The sequence below is a fragment of the Oryzias latipes genome, chromosome 23 (assembly GCF_002234675.1).
Source record: "Oryzias latipes chromosome 23, ASM223467v1".
Taxonomy (NCBI): Eukaryota; Metazoa; Chordata; class Actinopteri; order Beloniformes; family Adrianichthyidae; genus Oryzias; species Oryzias latipes.
In genome coordinates this window covers 12,808,120-12,826,547 of record NC_019881.2, presented here as the reverse complement: position 1 = coordinate 12,826,547, position 18,428 = coordinate 12,808,120, and the positions used below count along the sequence as shown (strand labels likewise).

General features: G+C 38.2%; 1 protein-coding gene across 2 annotated transcripts in view; it reads right to left on the bottom strand.

Moving 5' to 3' along the window:
- The window catches only part of znf800 (zinc finger protein 800), a 33,219-nt gene extending 18,548 nt beyond the window's left edge, over window positions 1-14,671 (bottom strand). The window contains exon 1 of one of the 2 annotated variants that reach the window (XM_023952436.1): window positions 14,468-14,671. The gene's annotated coding sequence lies outside the window, so the exon portion shown is untranslated. Of the gene's footprint in view, window positions 1-12,546; window positions 13,140-14,467 lie in introns of those variants that run through there. The other variant, XM_011491057.3, reaches the window with a different exon arrangement.
- Between the last annotated feature and the right edge of the window lie 3,757 nt (window positions 14,672-18,428).

The window sequence follows — 18,428 nt, the reverse complement described above, 5'->3', positions numbered from 1 at the left end:
ACATGGAATTAGATTGTCAAACAGACATCAGGGTGCCGTTCCACGCACGTACCCTTCTTCCTCTCTTTAATCAGAAACTTTCTCCTTATTTCTAAAAGTAAGACTCAATTATCCACAGATGCAGTTAGGGTGACTGTATCACACGCAAACACAAGTGTTTTCGATTCATTTTTGCCAAAGCATGAATGCAAAAACACAACGTAGTGGCCTTTCTTGCCTAAATGAAGGGTTTCTTGCTAAATGATTTCCACTGGTGGGGTGGAAAATGAAGCTGCTGCACTACATGAGGCAGACCACCTGGGTGCACTGATGCACTCTGACACATCAACACAGACAGAGGCAAGGTAAATCTGAGTTTTCCTCCACACAGCTCATTTTGAATGTAAACAAGGAGCTACAGGTCCATAAATAAAAGAGAAAACCAAGTGAATTACCTCTATGTCATATAAACTATGTTATTTAATATAAAAACTTTCCACATGACTTCATGAACAATCTGTCCATATATTTGACACGTTTTGACCTTAAACAGTTGGTATTTTGTGATTTCTTGTTGTTGGGTCAAGAACATGTGTTTTAACAAGTCAACACCATTCATATGCAACCAGATGCAGGTTTTACAAGTAAGTAATGTCACTGCCAAACAAATATTTCATAAGTAAGGCTTGTCTCAGTGGGTCTCCTCGGCAGAAGGGGAGATCTGAAAGCATCTCATGTATTTTTTGCAAGATTAGCTTTGCTGTAGGAGTTCCATTAATGGAGTTGGGCTAAACACACTGAACAGGATGATGTGGGAATGATTCCAAAACTGTGAAAGGGAGAAAATACATCATTTCAAAGTTTGTTTTAGTGGTCTTGTGAATGTATCTGAACATGTGCTATTGATCATAAAGAAATTAATTCTATAGTTTCTTAAGTGTAAAATTTTTTTTTATACTTTTTCCGCATTTTTTTAACCTGTGACCTCACAACATAAGTGCATGAGATGCAACTTCTTCTTGTTCTTTATTGACAAGTAAGGATGCAAATTTTGACTCACTAAAAGAGATGAAACATGTTTTATGAACATGACTAATTATTTTAAACATAAAAACATTTAGGGAAAGAGGAATAAAAAAGCTTTAAAAGGCAGGAGATGAGTTAAACACTCACAAAATTATCATAAATTCCCCTAAACTTCCGCCCACATTTTGTTAGTTTAAATTAAATTTATAAATAAAGTCAGAAACATAACTGCTGACAGGTTAATTGCAAGAAAGCCGTGTCTTGCAATGAAAAAAATATTTTTAATTTGTCCGAAATTAGACCAATTTATTCAACTCATAATTTAAGCACCTGGGCTCTCACTGAAAAATTAAATATTTGACATAAAAACAACACAAGTCAGCCACAGAGACAAACTGGAAATAATTTGCAGTTACAAATAAGAACCAGAAGAGGGAGACAAAGAACGCATTTGAAATGTTTTGCTATCCTAAAAGTTTTGTGATGTGGGAATGTGCAGGAGAGGACCTGGGGCTGAACTATCCAAATCCAACATAATCTGTGCATAGAAATACAGCGTACTGCTGAAGCAGCAGCCAGCACATTTATAATTTTGAAACAAGCAGTTCTAGTTAACCAGGCAAGTTAACTTAACCCAGCTAAGTTTAAATAAAAAAAATAACATGTTCAGAGATCACCACATTTTAATTCAATCTAGTTTAAAATTGCTAGAGTTTTTACAGAAACAAGGATCAAAAAGCTCTTATTGTGAAAAAGCAGTTGATTAAAATCAATTATTTTAAAATTGTAACACATTTGTTTTACTCTAATCTGTTTTAAATAAACACAATTGTAAGCATCGTCATAACAGGAGCCACTTCTACATTCATATTTGTTTTGATAAAAATGAAAAGTTGTCATTTGAATATTTAAAATTCTCTTACAGAATAGACTATTGAAATAACTTCATGCAGACATCTCCTATAATCAGCATGGAGATATTTTATGAATGCCAACAATTGAGCTGATGATAAACAGGTTAGTAACAATTCAACAACATACCGTACTATAAAAAGCATTTTTAGGAATTGAGCCTTGAAGGACGATGACTACACCAAAAAATGTTCCTGTTTCACAAATGAATTAAAAGACCAGTTCAGAGGCAAATAATGTGTTTGTTTGAGTCTGCAACTTTTCAAAATAAAAGGGTCATGTGAACCAATTTCTTACTGAGCAAACTCCCAAAAGTCCCACTTTATTTTTTAGAAAAATACACTTTATTTTTGTGGTCATTAAACCTTAGTTGATTTACAACAGTGTCATGTTTTTCTGTATCTAATCATTTTAACTTCTTTTACTTTTAAAATGGAAGTTTCCCTTTCAGAATAAAATACATTCTGTGTCAAATAAGATCCTCCTATTGCAGTACATTAACATGAATTAAAAATGGAAGAAAGGCAAGTTAACAGGACATGTTCTGTCATTATGGCGCACCATCGTCCTTTTTCTTCTTTTCCATTAAATATAACATGACACATTGGTGTAGAATCTAAGTTTTATCTATAGATGTTAATGCAATTATATGCAGGTACTTTCAGAACTAGACACTGTTGTATAGAAAATAAGATATGCTAGAAAATCCCTCTGACAGACAACGGATTGCCATCAGTTTTTCTCAGTTATCTGACATTTTTAGGAATCTAAACACAAAACTTAATGAACTAAAAATGAACTAAAACTACAAATCCGTTATTCAAATAGTTAACATTTTACTTTAAACCCAGAGCCACAACAGAGGGATAAAAGTGGCCCCAGAGCTTCAGGTTGCAGAGCCCTAGTTTACACGTGATAGAGTTAAAACATTTTAAAGATTTTTTGAAGAAGTTAATTATATTTCTTTTTTCAAAAACTATCCAGACTACAATAGAAAACTTGGATTTTCTAAGAGAAATATTGAGAATGAAAGCTTCTACATTATTTACTGCAAGGTCAAGAAACATATTAAATAGTTAGAATAAAGGGGAAGTGCTCAGAAATCAACATCTATGATACTACATGACAAAGAAATCATATATTTGGTCAAATTAGTTGATTTATTCCCAGGAAACAAACATCTAACACACTAACCTTTCCTGTCAGGTTTTCTGTTGTCCAACTGTAAAAATTCAATCTTCTGAGAAAAAAAATTAAGACCAAAAATACTAAAACAAACCTAGGTTTCAGAAAAACCCAGATCCCCTATTATGTATGACACCAATAAGCAAACAAGCCTGTGATGATTGACAGCTGCTTCATTTGGAGAACGCTGTGGCATCATCTACCAAACGAGTGGATCTCCAATTATAATCCAATCATCCAAGTGGTTTCCTATGTGAACTTAAACATCTATGAAGGAGATTCAGGAAGACGCAGCTTTACGATCCAAAAACTAATTTGTTGAGCAGCATTTCATAAAAACCCATCAAAGTAAAAAACAGGTGAAATGCTCAGGCAGTGTTTAAAAATCATTTTTCTATACTGCAAAATGTACTAAAAATAAAAATAAAAACCGCTCAAGACACTAAAATACTTAACACAAGGGACATTTATTTCCATGGCAACACTCCAACATGGTTGTGAAGTCCGGTTATGACTCAGTTTATTGGAGTGAATGTGTCAGACTCAACTTGGAAGGTTTGATATTTCCAAAAATATTCTATAGATTTCAGACGGATAAGCACCGCTCTGGTGTTCATTTCAAATACCACAAACGTGACACTACAATTTAACTATTGTGTTGATGTTTTAACACTAAAAATTGTTTGGGGGGGGGGGGGGGGGGGCGTTACTGTCTTAAATGTGTCAAGATGACGTGGAAATCTTAACACCACATTTTATATTAATAATGAAAAATTAAAACAAATAATTATTGGAAAAGTATTTAGCTACATTCTGAGAGTAAAAAGAACGGTTGAAGATAGTCAAAATTTCACGGACAGAATCAAATATATAAATAATAAATGATCAAGAAATTCTCTGTTGTTGGTTATCAATTAGTGATAATTAACTGGCTGAATAAGGGAAGCTGTAGGAAGCATTTGCATTGGTTTTGACCTACATTCTAAAATGCAACTATATGTTCAAGTTACACACATGACATTTAATATTTAGAGTTTCACTTAACCCAACCTAATGATTCACCTGATCGTACAGAGTCAATTGAAAGGATCATCTCCAGGATTAAACTTCCAAAATGCGGACAGTTGAAGTTAAGGTTAGAAGAAAAGTCAAAAATGTACTCTCAGTTTTTAAACAAAGTATCCAATTGCAGGACTGGGGGATAAATTCATTTTATCGATTATTTTAAATTTGCCAGTCAAGATTTATTTTGGGGAAAATCTGGATATTTTTTCCCAGCATCCCACTGTCACAGAACAGGCAGACATCTGATTCTAACTGCAGCAGGTTTATTAGCTCAGCTAAAAGTCCACAAAGCTAAATCTGGGTCAGGCAGGCAGGGGTCAATAACAAGCATGGGGGCATCAGAGAAGAAACTAAAGAAGTAAGGATCCAGATGAGATGCGGGGCAGGCAAACTGAGTCAGAGACGAAACAGGGTCAGGAAATCAGGTCTGGATGTATTGCTCGGTAATGCAGGCAGAGTAGCACAAACAATATTTCGCACTGAGTGGGGCTCAGTACCGTGCTTAAGTAGACTGTGAGTGATTGCGAATGAAAGTCAGGTGTGTGGCACCCAGAAACTGTGCACTGGGGTTGCTGGGAGATTAAGTGCGCTCAGAACTTTGGAGATGGTTCCCACTGGTGACCAGAGGGGAAGACAGAGGTCTGACTTCTGACAACCGCTGTCATGGACGTCATTGTTTGGTGTAAGGTCAGGCGCACGTCTCTGACATGATACAGATGTTAAAATTAGAGGTGGGCCGATTTAATTGTTTTCGTGCGATACTGATCATTTCCTTGCAACTGTGGCCAATGCCCTGTATTTACCGATCCCAATACTTAAGCGTCTAAAGTGCACAACTTTTCTTTTACTGGACAATACCATTGTAATTGACCTTTTCAACATACAGCAAAGGATCTCACAGGAACAATTATCACTTTCAAACTTTTATATAAATATTTCTGTAAGCATTCAGAACATTAATTGAATATTGGACATAATTGTAAACCAAAAGCTAAATCAAAAATAACATTTACCTGAAAACAGTTGATTACTGACTTTAAACATGAGCTTCCTAATCCAGTGTTTTTCAACCTTTTTTGAGCCACGGCACACTTTAACCTTGACAAAAATCCCGCGGCACACCAGCATCCAAAAAAAATAAAAATAAGCAGAAATTCATGGTCTCTATTGATCGACTGCCCCCCCCCCCCCCCCCCCCGCAATCTCACGTGCATTTTGTGATAATTGTGGCCAAAAAAGCAGGAAGTTGCGGCTGTTTTTTCTAAGAGATGAAATAAAAGTTAAATTATAAAATTTAGAAACTGTTTGTTTGTCCGTTGAGGTTTCTGGACATTTCACGCGCACTCATTGTGCGCTGGGACACTGGCCCTTTAAGCCAATGCATCATGGGAGATGTAGTGTGAAAACTGCCGAAAAAGGGCAGAAAGACTCGCGTCTGTGAGCTTCATTGTTTTGTTCACGGTCTGACACCGGACTCTGTGGAAAGCTACACCGCTAAAGACGAGCTTTAGCTGGTATTTTTGTTGGAACTGAGAGAATTTATGAGCAGAATTAAGAACAAGGAAGTGAAGACTTTAACCACTTCTGATTGGTCAGACTGCTGACATGTGATTAAGCCTTCAACAATGATTGGCGGAGACAGGTAAAGGGGCGGGACTTTCCCGCAAACCGCTATAGCTGCAGGTAAATACCGTCATTCTTATCAAAATGTCTTTAATAGAATCAAATAAACACAAAGAAAAAGTAATTTTAAGATCTTTTATATTCCTCACTACTCAGTGTTTTATCAAGGCCTGTTTGGATGAACAAAGAGCTGATTTCCTGGAGATGGAAAATGTTTTTAGATCAGTGAATGATTAATGAGGGTAATTTCCCACGGCACACTTGACCATCTCCCACGGCACACTAGTGTGCCGCGGCACACTGGTTGAAAAACACTGTCCTAATCTATTAGGATCAAGTATACATTTTGAAAATAAAGTGTTTCTGAAAACAGGTGTATAGACAGACAGACAGATCTAAATATATTGTGCAACTTGTATAGTTTAACGAAATAAAATAAAGTTTAAAGGGAAAAAAACTCAAACAACACATAAAAGTATAAATATTACAGACATGTAAGTTTTACGTCAATCTCTTTAACTATCTAAACTACCAAACTTGTTGCTTTAAATTGTATTTGCCACAAACCTCCCGTAAAAATAGTCAAAAAAGTATCTAATTCAATGCAAACAACCTATGAAATCCCCACAGTCGACAAGTTGTGTTGTCATGTGGTCCACAGCACTTTAAGGCACTTCCTGTTGATGCCACACGCAAAATGCAAAAAAGAACAAGCACCTGCAGAATACCTAGAAACCCATGCACCCCAGGAGTAAACATGTAAACAAAAACAAAACCTAAAGGAGCAAACTACCAACTGGCCTCCTGAGCAAGAAGCTGAAATTCTTTAAAAAAGGAAAAGGAAAAAAAAAAGACAACCACTATGTGGCTAAAAATGAGAAGAATACACAACAGCATAACTTCCACTCTGAGCTGCCAAACTCACAAACTTACACTGATTTATGGTGAATTTTCTGCAGCAAGAGTGGAGCAAACATACAAACGCAGCACTGTTTGCAAAAGCAGAGAAGATAGATGTAAAGAAATCTCTGTATGGAACAAGCATTATGGGAGTTTTCAGAGCAGGTGTGACTGCAGCTTTTTTTTTTTTTTACTTAAAGCACTTAAAAGAAATAAATGCATCACTGATAGTATGAGCGGGACACTGTAAACATTAGCTCAAAACATACATATCAGGTCTCATAGTGAGGTTTATTCATTTTACATATTTGTTTTAGAATTCCAAGAAACGTCTCCTAAGTATCTACGGTTTTCTTGGATGATTTTAGGACCTCCTGTCTAAGTGTCACTTTAGTTTTTTGTGGCCAAAACTTCCCAGTTTTTGGTCTTTTCTTGCCTGGTGGATTTTTGCAAGTCTTGTGGTTTCCTTCCTTTAGATGCTGATAAAAAAACTGAGTTATAACTCTAATTTTTTTAATAGATTTTAACTTTTACAGGCAAACGCACTTTTTGACAGGTTCTGGGTGAGTCAAGGATAAACCTTTCAGGGAGTAAAAATACATTTTCCATTGAATCGACTGTGCAGTTTTTGTTTAGAATAATATATTTAGAATGAACCAGAAACGTATCTGGAGAAAATAAAGAAATCCAAAGCCCAAATCAGGAGTGTCTTGTGACACATTATTGTGTATTTTTATGACTAAATACTAGGGATGTAACAAATCCCTTTAACCCAGGATTCGGTTCAAACTTCAATTTTTAGGTCATGGTTTTGTGTTGGTTTGATACAGAATTCTTGTACTACAAAACAAAAACAAAAAACAAAAGATTCTGAAAAAAATCCTTTTGTAAATTTGCTGATAAGCAAATAACAATGAAGTAGGCCTGCACAATATACCGCAAATTTATCGTTATCGCAATATCAAGCTGTGCAATATGCATATCGCAAAAGACAGCAACTTTGCAATAAATGGTTACCTTAGATGTGGCCAAACAATCTTATGGCAGCTTGAAGTGTTTAATGGATTGAAAGAATCCCTTTCTGCATTTGAACAATCAGATGGACCCCTTCACGTTGTTAACTAATCGGATGGCGCCCTATTATGTTGTATGTTCGCCTCCTATGTCAACAAGGGTCATTTGTAGTATAATTTTTAAGCTGTTGTAATGGAATGGGAATAATATTTTTGGTTGTTTTGCTAATTGTTTATATACCGCAAATTATATCGTTATCGCAATATTAATTACTAATATCGCATATCGCGAGTTTTCTTCATATCGTGCAGCCCTACAATGAAGTAAAAACTCTTCGGCTGACTTTCACTAGGTCTTGTCTAATCTAATAAAACAATGATTAATAAAGCCTTTTGTTTAGCACAACACCTGTTTGGCACCTTTAACGTAAACATGCAAACATAGGGATGCAACAATTCCCTTTCCCTATGATTTGGTTCAATGGTGTAACATGTGGTTAGGTTTTGAACGGTGAATTGCAACATCCCTACTGAATGCTTTCTCCTCCTTTAATACAACAAGTGCATCATACGTGTGTCGAAAGCTGAGGTGTCCACTTCCAAGCCTTAAGGGCCAGCTTCCAACTGTGTTATTCTGACAACTTCTAATTGATCCGCAGTTAAACAGTCCTGAAGTAAACAAACCCAGCAGACTGAGAAACGCCCTAAACCCATCTCCATGTTCAACAGTCACAGGAAAAAAACTTTAACAACTTCACACCAACTTTTATCAAACATTCACCACAGAGTCTTAGCTGACCGGTGACTATTGATGACGTCATCGAGATGGAGTGACATCCGAATTAGTAGACACTATTTTTCACGAACTCTCCGTTTGGGGGGGCTAAATGTGGGGGTAGGGGAAGAATTCGGATTCAGCCTGAATTTACTTCTTTGTATTGATCACAGTACTTTTCACCATGAAGTTAGAGTAAATCATGAGCAGCCGTGTGTTAAAGTTACACTCAGCCTGCTCTATGGGGATGTTAAAAACAGAATTGGCTTAAAGTAAAAACAATCCTGCTTTATATACTTTTATTTAATGAGTTAAGCATTTACCCAATAGATTGAAATTAAGGCTAAGCTGGCACAATCAATTGCACGTTTATAGTTATCGCAATTTCAGCCTTTGTGGTACGTGTATCACACACGGTAAATGGTGTATACTTATACACCATTTACCATGGTGTTTACACATGGTAAATGGTACATACATGATAAATTCTTACAATACTTGTACAGCACTTTCCTATCATCTTAGAAGGCCCCAAGTATTTTAGTCACAGTTCCCTTCTCCTATTCACACCAGCATTTAACAACCAAGAGCAATGTGGTGTTCAGCATCTTGACCTAAAACACTTAGATACGTGGATGGGTATGGCAGGAATTGAACCTGTGATCTTCTGATCAGACGTGGACCACTCTACTTCTGCACCGCGGCGGCTCCAAATGATGGCGTAAACTGCAATGGTTACCTTAGATGTTTGCACATTTGCTTTAACAATCTCATGGCATGTTGAAGTATTTAACAAATCAAATAGAGCCCTTTGCGCTTTTGACCAATCGGATGGAGTCCTTTTAAGTCAGACGCCTGCCTCCTACGTGAACTAAGGTCATTTGGAGTATAATTTAAGTTTTGTTGACTTTTATTTAAATAAAACTGTTGTAGTGAAATGGAAATAATGCATTCGTCGTTTTTGTTGTGCTATTTGTTCATGTATTTTAAGTCGTTCAGCCAATATTGATTGCCAATATCGCACATCACAGGTTTTCCTCATTCTGTGCAGCTCTAACCAAGACTTTGACTGTTTTATTACTGAGCCAACAAGGCAGATTATTATAACAGTTTGTTTACTCTTTGTACTTCTTGAATTTGTAACAAACTGACGGATATTCTTCACTTTTTTAAGAATCTCTGTGACTGTAGAGCTTAAAAATCCCCCATACAGTCATCAAAAGTTGAATCTTTCAATCACTTGAGAGATTTATTTCCTTCAGTTTACATTAACAACTAATAACTGACCTATTGTTTGTTGTTACATGACTGTTTATTCTTGTTTCTGAGGGTGTAGTGACAGGATGAATATCATCCCCACACTATAACTGTTCATCCATTAATCACAGACATTCATACTTGTATTGATTGGCTTCAAATACCTCCTGTCAGCTGAGTTTCTGTGACTAGTCGGCTTTTTTTAACGCTAACTGTGATTTGACGAGCTGACTCAGTGGTTGAATGAGGCACTACATCATTAACCTGACTGAATCACAGCACGACATCACCGGATGGTTACCAGCAGCAACCACCATCATGAACACCAGTGATACCTGCGTTACAGGGGTGGAGAACAGTCATGGACGCTCTCAAATGGGTGAAGGTAGTTGGAAAAACTTCATTTTTGCTTCTTTTTTTTCCTTCTGAAAGTTTCTGCACAAATTGTAACTCCTGTTCAGCTGTTTCAGAGTTAATTCCTTGATTTGTAGCTTTGTGTTCATTAAAACAAACTAAATCCTTTCATAAAGTCTGACAGTGTGAGTTGAAGGGAACACCGACAGTGAGATTATATTAAATACATAAAGAGTGAAATAATTTGAGAGGACCACACTTTTAACAGCAAGAATTATGGATTTTGATCACTTCATATAAAATATGTCAAAGAGTTTGAGTTTAAAGGGTCCAAAATGCTTCTGTTTAACTTAAAATTAGATTTAATCACCAAATGAACATTCAGTGCACACCTCTGCAGCCAGGGATCCAACAAAAAGTCGTTTTCTTACGGTCAGTTTATGGCACAAAAGTCCAGTAAAAGTGTGCCTCGTGTCCCCTCGTGAATGAAACCCATGCGCAGCGCCCAAAAGCGCAGCGGCGACCTTTCTGGATCAAAACAGTACATCTTCCGTGCAGAAACGGACAGAAACACAGTGCGTTCTCATCCAGTGCTCGAATCCTAATCCAGATTTGATCCCTGCGCTGATAAAAAATAAAGCTTTTATGGTCTCAAAACCATCCAGATCCAGCTGGAAGCCACTCTTGGAGGGGGAAAATCCACGACAGCCGCATGCACCGAGCGCCATGAGGAGAAGTGTGGGACTGATCGTCTCAGGTTAGCCAGTAGCAGGTTCGCATCCACTTTCGCATACACGTCGGAGCGATGGGGAGTCACGGAAACATCCACGAGCTGCGCGATCGTGGCTGTTTACACGGAATCCCAGCTCGGTGCACTGCCGAAGAGTGGAGGCGCACGGCCACTGCGCGCTTATTGGTTCCCTTTCAGCTGGGGCAAGCGTCACACACAAACACTGTCTCCATTTGCAACTCCGTCGCCCCCCATGGGCGTGCGAGGCCGCGGGCTGTGACGCAAATGGCACTAGGAAGATGTGCAAATGACATCTCTTTTTGAATAAATACCCACGCGTCTAAATTCGCCCCTCATTTGGCCCCGCACATCCATCCGCCGGTGGGTGTCGGGTACACTTCGCTTCTCGGATGCGGTTGCATAACTCGGGTAACTTGATCAAAACGTCCACGGAGCGAGTGATGAGATGAGATGAGATGAGATGAGATGAGATGAGCAGCCTCCGGGAGCTTTACGCTCTTGTATTCATTCTGGATCCCGCGCCACAGCCGATCTGTCCGTCCACTTCACGGGAGGAAACCAAGTGGAGAGTCAGCACGCGGAAAACTCCGTGGCCTCGCGAGGACGCATGCACGCCGCTGACGAGGAGAGACAGGGGCAGCCCAAGTGGAACTCGGGACCTACATTCACGAGGCCATAAAGGCCCCGCACGATGCTCAAGTGTTTTGATCCAAGAGGTCCCCCCGCCTCCCCCCAAAAAAAGTATTTCCAGAGGGGTTGGCCGGTCCGGCGGTATCGCGGGGAAACAGCAGCTGCCACCGCTCTCTGCGCAAAGCGAGCGCCCGATCGTTGCGCAGCGCCCGGACTTCCCTACTTTAGCGCGAAGCGTTCAGTTCCTCCACGCGCCGTGTCATTTCGTCTTTATCTCGAGAAAGCTGCGCTAGCCCTGACGGAGCGTTGAGCCAGGAGCGCGCAGGAGCAGTCGCCCGTTTCTCATGGAACGATTTGCATCGCATCTCCCCCCCACAAATTATCCGTGAAAAATCTGCTTTCACACGCGGATTTAGACCGATTTAGAGCGCCAACGTGTCCGGCGACAAAAGGAGCAGTTTGGTTGGATCATGGGGGAGGTTGGAGACTAAAAATGCACCTTTCCGAACCGTGAATGAGAGGCCCGTCGTGGCGATTGCAGCATGGCAAAGGGAGTGCAGCGTAAAAACGAGCTAACCCGACGAAAAAACGCCAAAACAAACGCCTCCAAATCACCCATCTCCCCCTCGATGGTGTCCTCAAACCATCCTCTGTCCCATGGATCACCTTTCAGCCGGTTGAGTTTGTCTGGTTCTGAATGAAAAACGCTGCGTTTTGCGGCTCCGTGCCACCTTTTCCAAGAAGCAGCCTTGGCGCACAGAGCCAGTGACCCTTCCATCTTTGCGCGTCCTTCTACCGAACAGAATTGCGCACCGATTGCCGTTCTGGCAACACCAAATTCACCGCCAGACGTGGCGGCAGGTCATTTTCACCTTAGAGGAAGTGAAGGCTGCGTGTAGCGGCTGCTACAAGTCTCTGAAAGTATTCCTCTCGGCGCGGCGGCCAGGCAGAAACAAGAGGGCGATGACGCCATTTTCTGCAAAAACAACCGTGGTCGGGAAAGCGGAGCGATGGAGGTTTAGCCTGCTCTGCTGCCATCCAGAGCTGCTGAAACGCTCCCAAATCAAACCCCTTACCTTGGATTTCCCAGAAGAAGGGGGGGAAATTGCCGTTCGGCCGCTCGAACTGCGCGTTCGTCGCTACTTCAGCTCCGGAGCTTTGCTATTTCGCCTCCCAGCGTCCCCGGCTCACTCTGAACAAGTTCCTCTGCGAGCCGCTGTCTTTGTGCACCCAGCGGAGCCACACAGCACTGAAAGCAGTCCTCTGCGCAAAGGTGCACGCTCTGCGCCCGATTTCTGCCCAAAACGCCGACGCGTTGGCCGCCTTGCTGCGCCAAAAGACGGAAGTTGGTCTCTTTTTGTCTCAAAAAGTCCAAGAAATCGCCTCGATCCGGGGCGCAGCCACGCCGCGGGGCTGATTTATCGGCCAAAACGCGCAGCCCCTTTCAGGACACGCGGCTTTCCACAGGCGTCCACGAGTGAAAACGGGGGAGGTGACACCCTTCCAGAAGTCAGCCCAACCGACACAACCCTGCTGATTGACTGTTTGATAAAGAAATGAGGAGCTAATCACAAATACACACTTCCAAAGACTCCACTTGGGGAGAAACTTCCTCTAACAACCATGTTTACCGACCAAAATACGCACATATTTGCCAAAGAAACGAGAAGACCAAGCATTTTATCATTTTAAAAGAATGATCCCATGTTTTTCAAAAAGTTTTCTTAGTTTAAACACTCAGAGGACATCACTTCCTGAACTCTGTTGTCTGCTAGGAGTAAACAGAAATCGCTTAAATTTTGAACGTTTTTTGTGTCTTGATGCTTCTCACCAGATGCCCAAATCTTAAAAATATTCAATATTTGTTGACAAGATCATGATTTGACTACAAAATGTAATGCTTTTTTATGGTTCCATCCACAAATCAGATGTTCTCTGACAGAATTGTTGTTTTAAATCAAACAAATATTGAAGTTCTTTTGGAAAATAAGAAATTTTTGCATAAAATCTAACAAAATAAAAGTACCCCCCCCAAAAAAAAAGAACTAAAAGTTGCTTTAAATGAAAATGTACTTGAATTATCAATATTACATTAAATAAAGATTTTTTTAATGTAACTAAAACTCAATTGTTAATTTCTACAATATTTTTTAGAGGTTTCAAGAGGTTTTTTTTCTTTACTATTTATTTAATCTGGAAATAAAAGTGAGACAATATCATAAAGTTTAAAATAAAGCTCGCACGTGCGTGAATACATAACATACAACATAAATCCACAAACCCTGGAGTTAAAGTACTTAAGGATCCAAGTTATAACTTTTTTGAAGCTTATTTTTCACTTCTTTTAATCAAAATATCCCAAAATGCAAGTAAACCACGGATAAACTGCCCAAAGATCCAGAAAGGTACAGCAAAACCACCAGAAAATACATCCAAACTAAAGAAAAATGCCAAAAATCAGTTAAAATATGCATATTTCCCTTAAAAAAGAAATCCGATAAAAACCAACGTAGAAGAACCCCAATGCCTTGGAAAGCACAACTACATAGAAAAAGTTCACGAAAAATTGTAAAGGCTAAATCATAGAACACAAAAACAAGAAACCATGGCACACAAAACCATAAATAAAAGCTACACAGTGGCTGAGAATCAAGATTTAAACGTGCACATCTGATCTGCAAATAATGAATCGTTTTTAGATATTCTTGATCATAAATCATATTTTAGCTGCATTACATGCAAACCTCTGTCATAAATATAAATGTTTCACTGTCTAAAGATTTTCCACTTACCTAATAACAGTGACAAAATAAAGAAATAAAAGGATAAAAATGTTCAGTTTTTCACGCACAATTAGCTTAACAGCTAAAAACCTGTGGCTACTCGCTAGCATAAATCGTTTCTTACACATTAGCTACAGTACTAAAGTTAATTAAAACAGCAGTTCACATAATTAAAAAAAACACAAAAATATAAAATAAAAACTTCTTATCTTACCTTGTTTTTAGGTGGACAACAACTTCCTAGCTTGTACCATAGCTTAACTCATTCTTTTAGAACTGTTCTCAAAGATAAACGAAAAAAAAATATTAATAGCCTACCCCCCCAACATGCTAATTAGTATTGTGTTTAGAGGGTAAAAACATTTCTTAACCTTAACTAGTTTTTCCACATATGGCTATCTGACTCACCGTTTCTAATAAAAAGAATTTTGATTAAAAAAAAGGAAAAAGGTGGTTATGCTAATTGGCACCTGCTGTCCACAATGTTAACTGCTGTATGTGACGCTGCAGGTGTGCCTCACACTTAAACTAAGAAAAACATGATTTATGTGAGAGTAAATGTGTCATCTACGCAAGTCCATGGAAAATGAATTCAATTTAGACATGTTTATCATTTTCAATTACACATTTTATCAAAAAAAAAAATAGTGAAAACGAGCTTCAGATGTTGGTAATTATTCATAAAACTCATCAGGCTGTTAATATTTGACAATTTATGTGTACATTCTTTTTAAGGACAGTTTTTAATATAAATTTAACAAAATATTGTTAAAAAATGCTAATATTTTACTGTACATCTGCCAACTGAACAGCTTTGAAATTAGAACAACCTATAAAAGTTTGATCTAACTTAAAATCTCTTGTTTTTTGTTAAAGAATAGTTCGGAAAGTAATTCTAAAGTAATGTTGTCATATCACAGTTAATGGGGAAGTAATTTGTACATAAATACTTTTGACTAACATAGTAAAAAGCTGGATGACTTTATTATAACTTTAATTTTAGTACAGTTTCTTGTTTAACTTGCCATTTCATAACAACTTTTAAGATGTTTGAGAGTTTAAATGTAAAGTCAACAATTCTCACCACTTTAAACATAGTTTGACCCAGTTACATATTTACTGACACATCTTAGTTAATTTTTAGGTTTCAAACCTTATACTGATCCGTTTTCGAGTGTCAAAATGGGTCAAATTTGACCCGAACACAATAGATGTGTTTAATTGACATGTAGGAGGATCTTTATGTATTTTTTTACGACACCAGCTCGTTTATTTATATATTTTTTGCCACACATTAAGTTTTGAGTTACTTCCAAAGATTGTGAATTGATAAACTGTCACTCTACGATGTTCTTCTAACGTTTTTCCACCAACAGGGATGCTTGTTTTCTGATTCATTACGGTTTTTATTCAGTAATATGTCACCAAATGGTAAAATGCTTGCCTGAAAAAGGAAAATAGCCCCTCAGTATGATGCTACTACCACCATGTGTCACAATCGCAAGTGGTGCCAGTAGAGTTTTAAGGCTTTTTCTTCTGAAAATTTTTTTTAAATATTTTTTCTTCTAATTTTTCTATGATGGAGGACATATTTGAAGACGATGAAGCTTAAAATTGCATATCTGAGTATTTCTTTATTCAAATCATTGGGAATAAGGAGAATATGGATAACGGGAAATGGGGCAGGCTTACTCAACAGTACCTCCCACAACTTGTAGGCAAAGTTCTAATGAACTACTACTGCTGTGCAGAAACTATGTCCAGAAAATGACTAAGGCTTTTTTGATTTTGGCTAAAAACTTAATAATCACAATTTTAAATTCTAAAGTTGATCAAAAGAGGATCGGAGTGGAACTTTAAGGATTTTCTTTTCTAAACCAAAAAGTGTCCGGTGTGTTTCTATATTTCAAATATTTGTGCATAAACTCCAGTCTGGCTTTCATGTCAGCAGCAGGGCTTGTTGAAAAAATCAGTCTTGAGTTGATCATTTTAAGAAAAACAGTGTCTTCAGTTACTGTTTGGTTTAAAGACATCTTTGATTTACTGATGTCTCTGGGGGTTTTTTTTCTCAAAGTTTTTGAAAATGTTAAACTATGTTAACAGTAAAAATTCATTTGATTGATGAAGAGGCGACTGTTCAAGATACATTGAGTAATTTAGGAGAAGCTCTATCACACAGTAAGCATTTTTATTTTTTCCATGTCGATGAGTTAATTTTTGGACATTTTATTATTATTATTTTAATCTATATAGATTATACTGGTCCTTTAAGTAAAGCTGAAATGTCTCTTGGCTATTGGTTTTATTCCTCAAAAATTATTTTAAAAGAGGAATGGATTTTTTTTTAACCTAACAGTCAATTTTTTTTGAAATTTTTTTTATCTAAAATTATGCATTCAACACAGCTGGTAAGATATTTTGTATTTTTGGAGTTATTAATTTGTAAGTGTTGGCCATACAAAATCAGAAGTGCTAAATTCTTTACACTGAGCAAAAAGTAGTACACTTGAAGTTTATTTTATGAAGTATACTGGAGTATAACAAGTCTACTACGTATATGTAGTATAGCAAGTATACTAACTGAATATTTCTTCAGACTAAATAGGAACATTTTAAGTTTATAATTAATAGATAGTATATAAAAATTAAACTTCAAGTACACTGCCTCACTTTTTGTATGGGCTAAGTATACTTGTAGTACACCTGGAGTACCTTTGACTAAGGGTATGCAGCACTCTAAGGGGAACTTTGCCATTAGAATTTCACTAAATTCAGAGTTCATTTCTCAGATTTGCTTGGTAAAAAGAAACTTTTCAGGGGTGCCCAAACCCCGGCCTTGAGGGCCGGCCTCCTGCTGGCTTTCTATAAAACTCAGCCTTATCTGCTGTTGATTACCTGATCAGGTGTGTTTGGCCAATGAGGAGCTTCAATGGCAGGTTGGTTGGAATACAGGTAGGATGCCGCCCTCGAAACTGGGATTTGGGCACCCCTGGATGGATTTTGTAAGTGAATTTTAGAGTGAGTTAACATCACTGGGAAGTAGATGCACAACTGTGCCATCAAACTGAAGTAATCTACAGACAGTACCTGATTTCTAAATGGTAAATGTGATTTAAGAAGGAGATTTAGATACTTAGCTACATATGATAGTCTGAAGACTTGTTGAACTCAACTTTGGTCCTGGAAATCTTCCATCCTCCCCGTTTCCCGGTTGTCTCTGCACTGTTTCTGCTCAGGTGTTTCCTCAATCTGATTGACTGAACACACCTGATCCAGGTAATCAACAGCAAAAAGTCCAGGGAGAGCTGGAAAACAGGTATTGACGGTGGATCTCACCTGGAGAGATTACCACCCCAAAACGTGCAGCTTTTGTAACTGCTTGATTTTTCCTGGCCACTTGGTCTTCTGCCAAGAGTGCAGCGTGAAAGCCAGCGAAACCACGTAAAGGTGTGAGATTCTGGGGATATTTCCTGCTCAGCCAGAACAAATTTACTGATTTATTCCAGTGGAAAAGCCCTCAAAATGAATATTTTGATCCTGAAAAGTGCTCTGACTAATTTAAAAACTGCTCTGTCAGCTAATTATGAATAGAACAAGCAAATTTCCTGTTGTTTATAATGCAGAATAATCATTTAACAATTGATTTGTGATCCAAAACACCAATTTAATGAGAACTGTGTTGCTTTAAATGGTACAAAATTAAAAATAATAAAACTTTTCAACTTCATAAAAAACACCTGTTGCATGCGGCACAGCTCTGGAGGCATCTTGAAGCATCGTTACCTTTTCTATTATTGGACTCAAACTTGTTCTTGATTGGCCGATGGCTTTGTGAATCCCTGAAATGGCCCTAACACAAGTGTCTCCCCTATAAAAAAAAAGGAAAAACTTAAAGCAAATCAAATAATGGCAAGCACTCAGCAAACTGAATCGTATGGGTGGAATCTGAGAAGTTCCATAAAAAGTAATAATCCCTGCCAGCCCTTCCCTTTAGACTCACGAGAGCCTACAACAAAAGATGCCCACCTCCATCGTCTATACACAATTAGCTAAAGCACCAGCTTTATGCCATTATCATAAGAATGCCGGTTGCAATGGGTGGTGGTGCAGGGAGTTGCGGAGTGGGGTGGGGTGGGGGTCTCCTCAGCATTCATGGAACAGAACTGAAAGCTTTT